Source organism: Crinia signifera, chromosome 2 (genome assembly GCF_055691185.1).
Source record: "Crinia signifera chromosome 2, ASM5569118v1, whole genome shotgun sequence".
Classification (NCBI taxonomy): domain Eukaryota; kingdom Metazoa; phylum Chordata; class Amphibia; order Anura; family Myobatrachidae; genus Crinia; species Crinia signifera.
In genome coordinates this window covers 266,761,109-266,771,763 of record NC_139218.1, presented here as the reverse complement: position 1 = coordinate 266,771,763, position 10,655 = coordinate 266,761,109, and positions in this window count along the sequence as shown.

Sequence of the window (10,655 nt, the reverse complement as noted above, 5' to 3'; positions counted from 1 at the left end):
CATCATTCGTCGTTCGTCTGTCGTCAATATCTTTCATCAACATCTTTCGTCCAGGACACTGGGTTCAATGGAAATGTCTTTCAACCAAATTGGTCAAAAAAATTGTACAGTGTGTATGCACCTTTAGGGTTAGGCTGTGTGGAGGGGGGTAGTTTTAGACACTTACAAAGGGGGATTAGGGTTAGGCTGTGGCAAGGGGGGTTAGGGTTATACACCCTCTATTAGTGTCTGTGCATGCTGTAATACTGAATGTTGTGTTTTTATATGCCACCATCGTTTGCAACATCAAAAATGTGAATGCAGCCACTTTCAGTGACACATCTGTGCCACTCCCATAACATGCAGACTGAATGGATCATTTCTGCATGCACTATTGGCCACATCCCAGGTAAGTCTATCACTTTCTACCTCATTTGTAATTGTAACTGTTACAAGCAGCATCTATGTGCATACACTCTGTGGAATGCATGTGCTGTCAGGGTTTAAGATTTTTTTTTGTGCATGCGCAGTTTTTGATTTATTTATTAACAGTTTCTTATATAGCGCATACATATTCCGCAGCGCTTTACAAAGTATAGTTGAACATTCACATCAGTCCCTGCCCCAGTGGAGCTTACAATCTATAATTCCCTAGCACATGTACACGCACACACAGACATTCTCGGGTTAATTTTGTTGGAAGCCAATTGACCTACCAGTATATGTTTGGATTGTGGGAGGTAACCGGAGTAAACACACGCAAACACGGGGAGAATATACAAACACCGCAGTTGCAAATACTCGCTCAACTACATGACCCTTACAATTATATACAAGTTGTGTGCACCTCAAAATCAGGCACATACTGTAGACAGGGCCGGATTAACAATGGGCCTGATGGAGCTATAGCACCAGGCCCACTTTTCAAATAGGCCCATTTTGTAGCTGAGGGAAAGAGCTTTCCAACGAGCCCAGCCCCACGTCGCTAGCCCTCTGGGAACCGGAGATACCGCCAGGTAAAGCTGGAACATGGGACCACTAATTCCGACCCCCACCCGGTTCCAACGGCTGCCAGTTCTCCCTCCAGCATCACAGAAGCTCGAGGTTCTCGGTCGAACCCAAATCGCTGGGCCTTCAATCTGATACCAAGCGGGTCCATGTGGGTTCATTGGTTCTAGAGATATTGCGGGTAAACCTATTTTTTTATTTCTGAAATGTAATTTCACGGCTGTTCATGTTGTTTGAGGACAGATTTTTCTGAAACCAAGCACCCCAGTTTCACGGGACCAAGAACATTCGAAGCCCACACAAAGGTTCTTCAATATGATACTGTTCGTATGTAAATGGGTCAGTTGGTTCCGAAGATATAGCTGGTTGTTTAAGGGGGGCGGTGGTTTTCTCTCCCCCTCACACCAGAAAATACAGGGACTAGGCTGGTGTAAAATGGGCCAGCCCCGGAATGTCCATGCATGATCCTGGGACCATATTCCTGGGTAAATCCCTGCATTTTCTGGTGTGAAAGGGGTATTATTTCAAATAGCAAGGACCTGCAGTGCTCTATATACAGCCGGGCAGCCCCCTGCTCTCTACACAGCTGTCAATGGCTGTTATTTGTGCCCGGCGGTGGCTGTCCCCCAGTTACCACGAGCATGTATTCCCCCTTGGCAATGAGCATGTAATCCCACATGGCAAAGAGCATGGAATCCCTGGCAATGAGCATGTAGGTAAGCAGCACCTATGTAGCATTAGGCAAATAGGCATTATGGTGTTGGCATAATACTTATTGGACGTTATGGTGTGCGGCTTAACATGTAATGGGCATTATGGCGTAAATTTTTAATGTGCACCTTTGGCGCGCAATGCCCCTGTTTATGAAGCATATTGTGCATTATTGCTAAATCTGTTTGGTATAGTGTGTATTTTGGCTCAATCCATGTGGCAAAATGTGAATTTTGCCTTAATCTGTGTGGCATAATGTGAGTTTTGAGTCAATCCGTGTGCCATAGTGTGAATTTTTGCTCAATCGTGGGGGGAATGTTGGCTCATTCCATGTGGCATAGTGTGTAAGAGGCAAGTACAGTATAAGGGGGTTACTATTGTGTTGCATGATTTGTATACCGGTAGCTTGCGGCAGTGATCCAGGTGGCTCGCCCACTCTGCCGCCGCCCGCCACTCCATTATCCGCCGCTGCTGCTTCCCTTTTCCCTGAAGGGAGGAGAGCGCATTGCGCTTCTCTCCTAGCCCTCATTGTGCATCCCTGTGACTGGGACGTCCGCCAATCAGAGCTTGTGTGCCGGCAGCCAATCAGGAGCCGGCCCACGAGCTTTGATTGGCAGATGGCACAGTCACAAGGAAGTGAGGGGAAGGAGAGACGCACGGTGCGCTGTGCTCTTCTCCCCTGAATAGGTAAGCAGTGGCGCCAGCAGCATCAGCAGCAATGGTGAGTGTGCTGCTGCTGGGAAACACCTGGCACTGTGGGGGCATACTTATTGTTGGCACTGTGGGGGCATACCCAGCACCATGGGGTCATACCTGGCACCGTGGAGGTATTCCTGTTTCTGGCACTGTCGGAGCTTACCTGGCACCGTGGGAGCATATGTGTATCTGGAACTATTTATGCATATGTATATCTGGCACTGCACTATTGGAGGCATATGTGTATCACACCCCCATATTCATTGGATGCACACATCCAATTTTTGGCGCGTGCACGCAGTTATGTACGTGGCATAGTGTGTCAGGGGCATTACGGTGTGTGGCATGATGTGTAAAGGGCATTATTTGGTTATTAGGCAGATTTTTTTAAATTCTTTTAATTTTAGTAGCCCTCCGGGTGGTTTATTTTGCCGCGAGTAGCTCACACCCAAAAAAGGTTGGAGACCACTGGTATAAGGGGTATATGGTGTGGTAAACTTAGGTGACCACATAAAAGGTGCTGAATTGTTGTCTACCAAATTTCGGCTTTCAGTATTTTTTTATCACTGGAGTGCCACCTCACCCCGCAAGTATCTTAGGACATCGGCATCCTGCGGGTGCACCTTTGGAGGGCACCCACCAATATCTCTCCCTGCATTTTTCCTATGCCAGACCCCTGCTTTGTCCAGGCATATATAATTAGTTGAAAGTATTTACACAAATACAGACACACCCATGAGCAGACCACCCAACCAGAACACTGGTCACGCCTCCCATATTATTAGGTGCTGGCCACAACCCCTATTATTGCGCATAATAGGCCCTTGATCATTTTCAGCTCCAGGCCCATTTAGACCTTAATCTGGCTCTGACTGTAGATTGTAGTAGATGAGATCGAAAATAACTTTTAGCGATGGGGAAGTGTTGATGGCATAATAACAGGTGTAATCAGTCAGTTTATGATCATAGCTGGAACTATGTACTGAAATATCAATTAACAAACAATAGCATCCCACAAAAGCTGAAGCAACATACTTAGAAAGATCTTATATACACACTCAGTTTATTACAAATATATATGTGTAATAACAGACTGCACAGTCCATGGAGACCTCTTTGGAGATGTCAATTTAAAGTGATGGATACAACTTGCCATTTTGCAATGGCACATTGCACTCGACAGCAGTGCAAATTCTCCCTCACAATGCAGTTTTGGCACTAACATAAATGGTATCAAGGTCGACCACTGAAGGTCGACATGCACAAGGTCGACGGTCAAAAGGTCGACATGGGGTTTTTCACTTTTGAGCTGACATTTGCTGAAAAGCGGTATTTAAATGGCCAATATGTGCACAGCCGCAACACACAGTTTGGTTGATTGCCCTCATTTATAACTGATGTGCCCGATTTGGCTGCATTTACAAATTCCAATACTCTTCAGCTCAAGGGGGCTACAAAGGGGGGTCGGGAGCTAGGAAAGCATTCAGCAGTGACTGGAGCAAATCACTATGAAATGAGTGAAGAGATACCTGTCCTAGTTCAGGGGTGCATCAGTTTTAGCATGGCCAAATATTAGAACTGTAGCAGGGCATGCTGGGATGTGTGTTCAACAAGCTGGAGTGTCAAGGTTAGCGATCACTTATAGGGGGACCTTATTTCATTTTTTTTCCTGGTATTCGAGAAACCAGGACTGGCTCAGAGAGCCCGGGGCTAGCCATGCTTGTGGGTCCATTTTGCCATTTTTATATAGACAAAAAAGATGACACTCCCCCAGGCTTTATTCCAAACCATTATTTAATTGTCGCCTAGACACTTTCTGAGAGATTTTTAGCGCAAGGGAATTCGCCACTGCCATTCTGTCAAATCCCTGCTCGATTTGCATGCAGACTGGCTGGCCTTGTGACAGTGGTGGCAAATGGTATGCTGATCTGTCATAAGAAACCTTGACAGCCATTCAGCACTTGCTGATGGTTTCCTGTACCTGTGGCTCTACTTTGGGTTGCAGGAGCTGCTTTGCCATTGGGATGCCTGTGCGGGTGCTAATGCCGTGCTAATAGGCATTGTGCAGGGGATGGGAGTCTATCTCGGGGTGTGTTTCTCAGGTTTAGCAGTGCCAAGTAAATGTCTGATCCATCTCGTGCACACTTCTCCATAAGGTGTTTTGCAGAGCGGACTGCATGCTCTGCCAACCCATTGGACAGCCTACCAGCTGTTTTGGAAATCATATAGATTCCTGCAAAGTACAGTTTCTCCAAGCATAGAGACATCATACTGGATGCTCAATTTTATTTTGTGCCATTCCTCTATACAACTGTAACAAAACTGAAACTGCAGTTCTGGTTCATTAGTGTCATGAAAGTGCAGCCAAAGTGAATAGGAGGCAGCGAGAGCTCTGCCTCTCAATGACAATAATAAAGTGGCTAAAGTGAGTTTGATAAAGCCCATTTAAAAAAAGCAGGAGAAGCAGGGATATGCCCTCAGTCCATATGAAGGCACGCCCTTGTCAGGAAGGCAGATGTTATTGGACAGTCATACTGTAGGTGCCGATTTATGTTTTTGCTGGTGGCTGCTCAAGCCAAAAATATGGTGGAGTGGCTTCATGGGGAAGACACGTGTCCACAAAATAATACCAACATATTACATAGCACAGTTATCTCCAATATTCAAATTATGGCAGCAGAGTTCCCATTATTACACATTACAGCACAATGTACTGTAACTACACACACCATGAAATGCATTGAAAGTAATCGATGCCACCAGCACGACGGTGAGACACTGCTGATATAGTGAACACACATACAGTATAGTGATATATTCTCCCACTGCACTCTGCCCTGTACTTCTACCCGTGGTGTGAGGTCAGCTCAGGGCCGGATTAAGGTATGTGGGGGCCCTGGACAACACAAGATTTGTGCCCCCCCTCCACACAAACTCCACCACCACCACCCACGGCCCAGTCCGGCCAGTTGGTCGGTCAGAGGCACAGTCCACACACACAGAACCCCCCCGGACGGTACCTTGCTGGGATCGGTGCTATACTGGGTCCCTGTGGTGGATGTGAGGTCAGCAGCGGGGTCCCTGCGGCAGATGGGAACTACTAGTTCCCATCTGCTGCAGGGACCCCGCTGCGGACTTTCGCAGGGACCCCGCTGTGGACTTCACATCCACCGAAGGGACCCCCTGCGGTGGATGGGAACAACTAGTTCCCATCCACTGCAGGGACCCCGCGGCAGACCTCACATACACTGCAGGGACACTCTGCCTGCCCCGCTGCCTGGCACCCTCCCACCCGCCACCACAGCAGCAGGGTGTGGGGGCCCCCTAGCGACCTCCCCTGTCCCCCCGTGGGTAATCTGCCACTGGGTCAGCTCCCTCCCGACATCCGCCGTGCTCTGCCCTGTACAGGCTGTACTTCTGTGCGGTTTGATGTCAGCAGGCGCTCCCTTCCACCCTCAGGCCCTGCACTGTACTCTTGTCTGCAGTATGACGTGCTGACAGCCTGGTGGGTGCTTAACATTTACCGTGGGTGCTCAGGCCCCAGAGTGCCCAGAGAATCGACACCTATGGATTCAGTGATGGATCTGCTGAGTATCATGCATATGCATATGATTGGCTTATATGAGCAGGGCCGGCGCCACCACTAGGCAGGTCTAGGCATTTGCCTAGGGCGCTGGCCACTGGAGGGTGGAATTTCGGCCCTCGCCCCCGTGCAAAGGGGGTACCTGCTGCGCCGTCTGGGGAGCGGGCAGGGCGGTCCATGCTGGCGTCTGACAGGAGCCTTCAGTGGTGTCCTTGCCGCGCGGGTACCTGCGGCGCTGTGTATAAAGCTGGTGGTGGCGGGGGATTCAGCCAATCAGCATGCGGCCAGTGTTTTCAAAACAAGCGCTTCCCGCGCTGCCGCATAGCCCGCCGCTGCCAGCTTTATACAAGTACCCGTGCGGCAAGGACACCACTGCAGGCTCCTGTCAGACTCCAGCGGGGAAGGAGCATGTAAGAGCTTCCGAAGATTGAAGATACCCAAAGTTCCTGGTGGGTGGCAGGCATGCAAAAGAGCAGTGAATCTTAACACAATTGTTTAGCGAACTGATGTTAAAGAGATTATGGGCCCAGTGGCAGGAAGGGGCAATGCGATGGACTACGGACACCGCTGGCTGAGCTGACAGGCGACCCAGGCAGCAGGGCGTGGACCTGCTCATTCAATATGCACTGCACTGGGTCCCTGCTCATTAGATATGTACAGGGCGGGACCACCTCAGAGCTCACTGCTGCCTGGGCCGCCAGTCAGTTCAGCCAGCAGCGCCCACCACAAACCAAGCTGGCACCGCTCCCCCAAGCCACCACAGGGTCTGCCACATATGTAGCTACGCCACTGTATGGGCCTTAAGACCACATTAGTGGCCATCTGTATGTAGAGCTTGCTTCTAAAGCAATTGATTGTTTACCTTGGTATAACCATATTGAACTGCAATGTAGATGTGACAGGGGCATGTCCAAAATCAAATCTAAATTACAGTCTATAAAAAGCAACATTCAAGCAGCCAGTGTTTCCTGGGGATGCCCAGAAAAATGCTTGGCATCCTCGTGAGAATGCAGGCATGTCGAAGCCTGCACGGGGCGGGTGGCTGACGTCACATGACATAAGTGCCTGTCCCGAATTCGCCCATATCTGAGCGGGTAAATGCCGCCCGTTGGGCAAGCAAATGCCCACCCACCACCACTTGAATGTCCACACCTGCTTCCGAATGGATGTGTACACTTACACATCCATTTGAAGGGTGTGGATTGTTTGGTCTACAGCACCTAGGTCGACAAGCACACCCCATGTCGACCTTTTGATTGTCGACCTTGCCCATGTCAACTTAATGCTTGTGTCCACCTAATGACCTGTCGACCTTAGCCCATGTTGACCTAGTGGTGTCGATCTAATGCTTGTTGACTTGCTGTAGACAATATGACCTCATTTGAATGTGGCCAAACTGGTGAAAAATCATTCGAGAGTCACCGACCATCAAATTATTTTTTTTACCCGTTCGCAAATTCGTATAAATCAGGCCCTTTATTTTTTATTTGCTCCATATTCAGAATCAGCCCCACAGTGTACATGGTATATACAGTATAGTAACATCTTTACTATAGCTACAGTATATGAACAATGTACATCCACCTCTTGATATACAGTATATTACAATCACACCTAGGCAGTGCAATGACCCTAAGTAAACAAGTGTAAGTGTATTACATGACATAAAGGTATACTATCTAACGTGACTGATGTACAGTATTGTATTTATAGCCACAGCAGCTAGTGGTGAAGCCACTTCTCATTGTAACATTCCCCAGGTAGAGAAGAGAAATGATGCTTGGATTTATCTCAGAAGTGACCTATTCCAGTTTTGCCCAGAATTGGATTTGACTCTTATGTTTAGTAATTTACTTTATACTATATATGATTTAATGGAGAAATATAATGTTGTTTACATGATATAGGGGGAGATTCTGTAAACTAAAAATGCGGTAAAAACCCTGTTAACAGGGTTTTTACCGCATTTTGGGATGCTCTAAGCATCCCCCGCCGGGTTACCGCAACGGGTGGCATCGCCCGAAAAATCAGGCGATGCCCCATAGAAGCCTATGGGCTTATATCGCAACTCCCCCCGCACAGCATATGCAATAATTCTGTAGGCGATGGTCGGCGAAGGGGGGAACATCCCGCCCATAGTGTTGTTTACACGTACACAAATAACCCATGTATAATACTAAGATTTACAATTCATGAAAATGGATCATGAAAAATGTTTCATTGCAAAGACTACAGTCCATTCACAATTTACAAAGGTAAATACTGAAATGAAGCAGTTTTCCTGTGGCAAAACAAAGCCGATGTTTATTTAATGTATACACAGAAATTGTAGCCAAATACATGGCACAAAGATAAATCTCTATTCAAACCATGATATAGCTGACACCTTTGTTAGCTGAAAATGCACCAATTTTGTCTCTCAAGCAATTATTTCTCCAAATAAGTCTCCAGAGATGTTTTCTTTTGTTACCTACAAAAGAAAGGAGCAATTATGCTCCTTTAAAAAAAAAAACCTTGCTTGTTGTGTGGATATGGTTTCCTTATTTTGAGTTGCTCAATACACTTTTACAGTTTACTAGTTTTTGCTTATGGACTCCGCAGATTTCTGGCGTGTTGATTCACTTGCACTCGGTGTCCGGTCCGAATGCACGCCTACCAATGTTCTTGCACTCCCATGTATACGCCCAGATTTACGCCCAGCTTTGCCCACTTGGAAACCGCGCCCTTGTGTACGCCCACATGACGCCCATGTTACGCCCATATTTCCAGAGGGAGTTCGGTGCACATTTCTAGACGGTATTGGTGAGAACGAGTGCGCAGACACTACGTTGCACATGCGCATTGCGTTGCCTACGCATGCGCAGATAGCTTAAAAGCGCCCTCCGAAAGAATTTGGAACGGACAGCACCAAGCAGAATAAGGCCCTTATTGTCTAATAAATTAAAAATTACACTATTGAATTGCTATCAGAGATGTGCACACATTGGGAAAGATACCAAGACCCTTTTGTTTGCAGATCTTGTGTAGTTAGCACTTCTCCACAGCTGAGAGTTCGCAACTACATGTGGGTCATAGTCATACGCAACTCACATCTCCACATGCAGCTGGTTGGCCATAACTGAGTGGTAACAGGCAGGGCCAGTGCAAGGTTTTTCAGCACCCAGTACAAAACTTCAGCTTACTTACTATCACCACCTACACACAAATACCACTACCCACATGCCAATACCATTTCTAAAACCCCAGATAAAAATGTGGAGGTGGCATCTTTGAAGTTCACCACCTGCCATTTTCATTAAATACTACAAGGATACCACTAATGGAGGAAGTACGGGGATGAAAAAGCATTTCCGGGAGATTATAACGGTTGCACCTAGAAGCATGGACATGTACTGCTTCATCTGAGAGATGTGTCATAAAATGACTAAAGGTGCGTACACACTTGGCCGGTATATCGGCTGTTCAATTCAATGGCCGATATATCAATGCACTATCAGTCAGTGTGTACCATCGATATATATGTGAACTATACCTGTTGGCTGTGCAACACAGCCGATGCCCGATATATCTGAAGATATATTGACTCATCTTGCTGTGTGTACGGGCGATCCACTGACCATCTGTACAGTCACGCCAGGAGCCACCGTTAAATGGGCAGGCGCATGCAAATGCGCCCACCCATTTGGAATATCAGTCCCGATGGATCGTCCGGTGTGTATGGAGAACACGCTGCATGATCCATCTGTAGATATATCTGGAGATCGATTGATCTGCAGATATACCTTCTAGTGTGTACCCAGCTTTGTATCCATATGTAGATAAGCCCCAAATAAATTAGTAAGATCTACTGTACTTTTTGAAGAAAAGTGGTTTCAGTGGTTTCATATTAGTGGTCATGAGAAATCTTATTTAAAATGCATGTAGCCGTAGGGATCATTGGGGCAGATGTATTAAGCCTTAACAAGAGATAAATGCAAGGGTGATAAGGAGAGATAAACGTCCAGCCAATCAGCTCCTTACTGACTTTTTTCAAACACAGCCTGTAACATGGCAGTTGGCAGGTGATTGGCTGAACGTATATCTCTCCTTATCACCCTTGCATTTATCTCTTGTTAAAGTTTAATACAACTGCCCCATTGTGCATTATAACCACTGAGGATTACATTTAAATGTATATATCTCTGCATAATTTGGGTTGTGTAATCAGGGAGATTGCTAGACTCTTCAGGGAGTCAGGGAGATTGCTGCTATTTTGGGTAGTCTCCTGCAAAATGCTATGACCTTTGTAGATGTTTTTAAAAAATGTTGATAATTAAAAGGCCTCTATGTTACAAACTGTGAATAATCTGATACGCTAATAGAGCACTCTGGGATTTATTTTGGTTCACTCCTTCTGGCAAATTCCTTCTCAGAAGGACAAAACCATGTTCACTGCCGGGGGGGCAGATGTTACTTGTGCAGAGTTAGATTTGGGTGAGGTTTTACTTCAAAGTGAGATCTATATTGCAGTGTAAAAATAAAGCAGTCAGTATTTTCCCTGCACAGAAACAAAATAACTCATCCAAATCTAATTCTCTCTGCACATGTTACATCTACCCCCCTGCAGTGCACAAAGCTTTCTCCGTCTAATACCATTTTCCATCTACAAGCCCGGTCGCACCCGGGATTTTTTACCCAG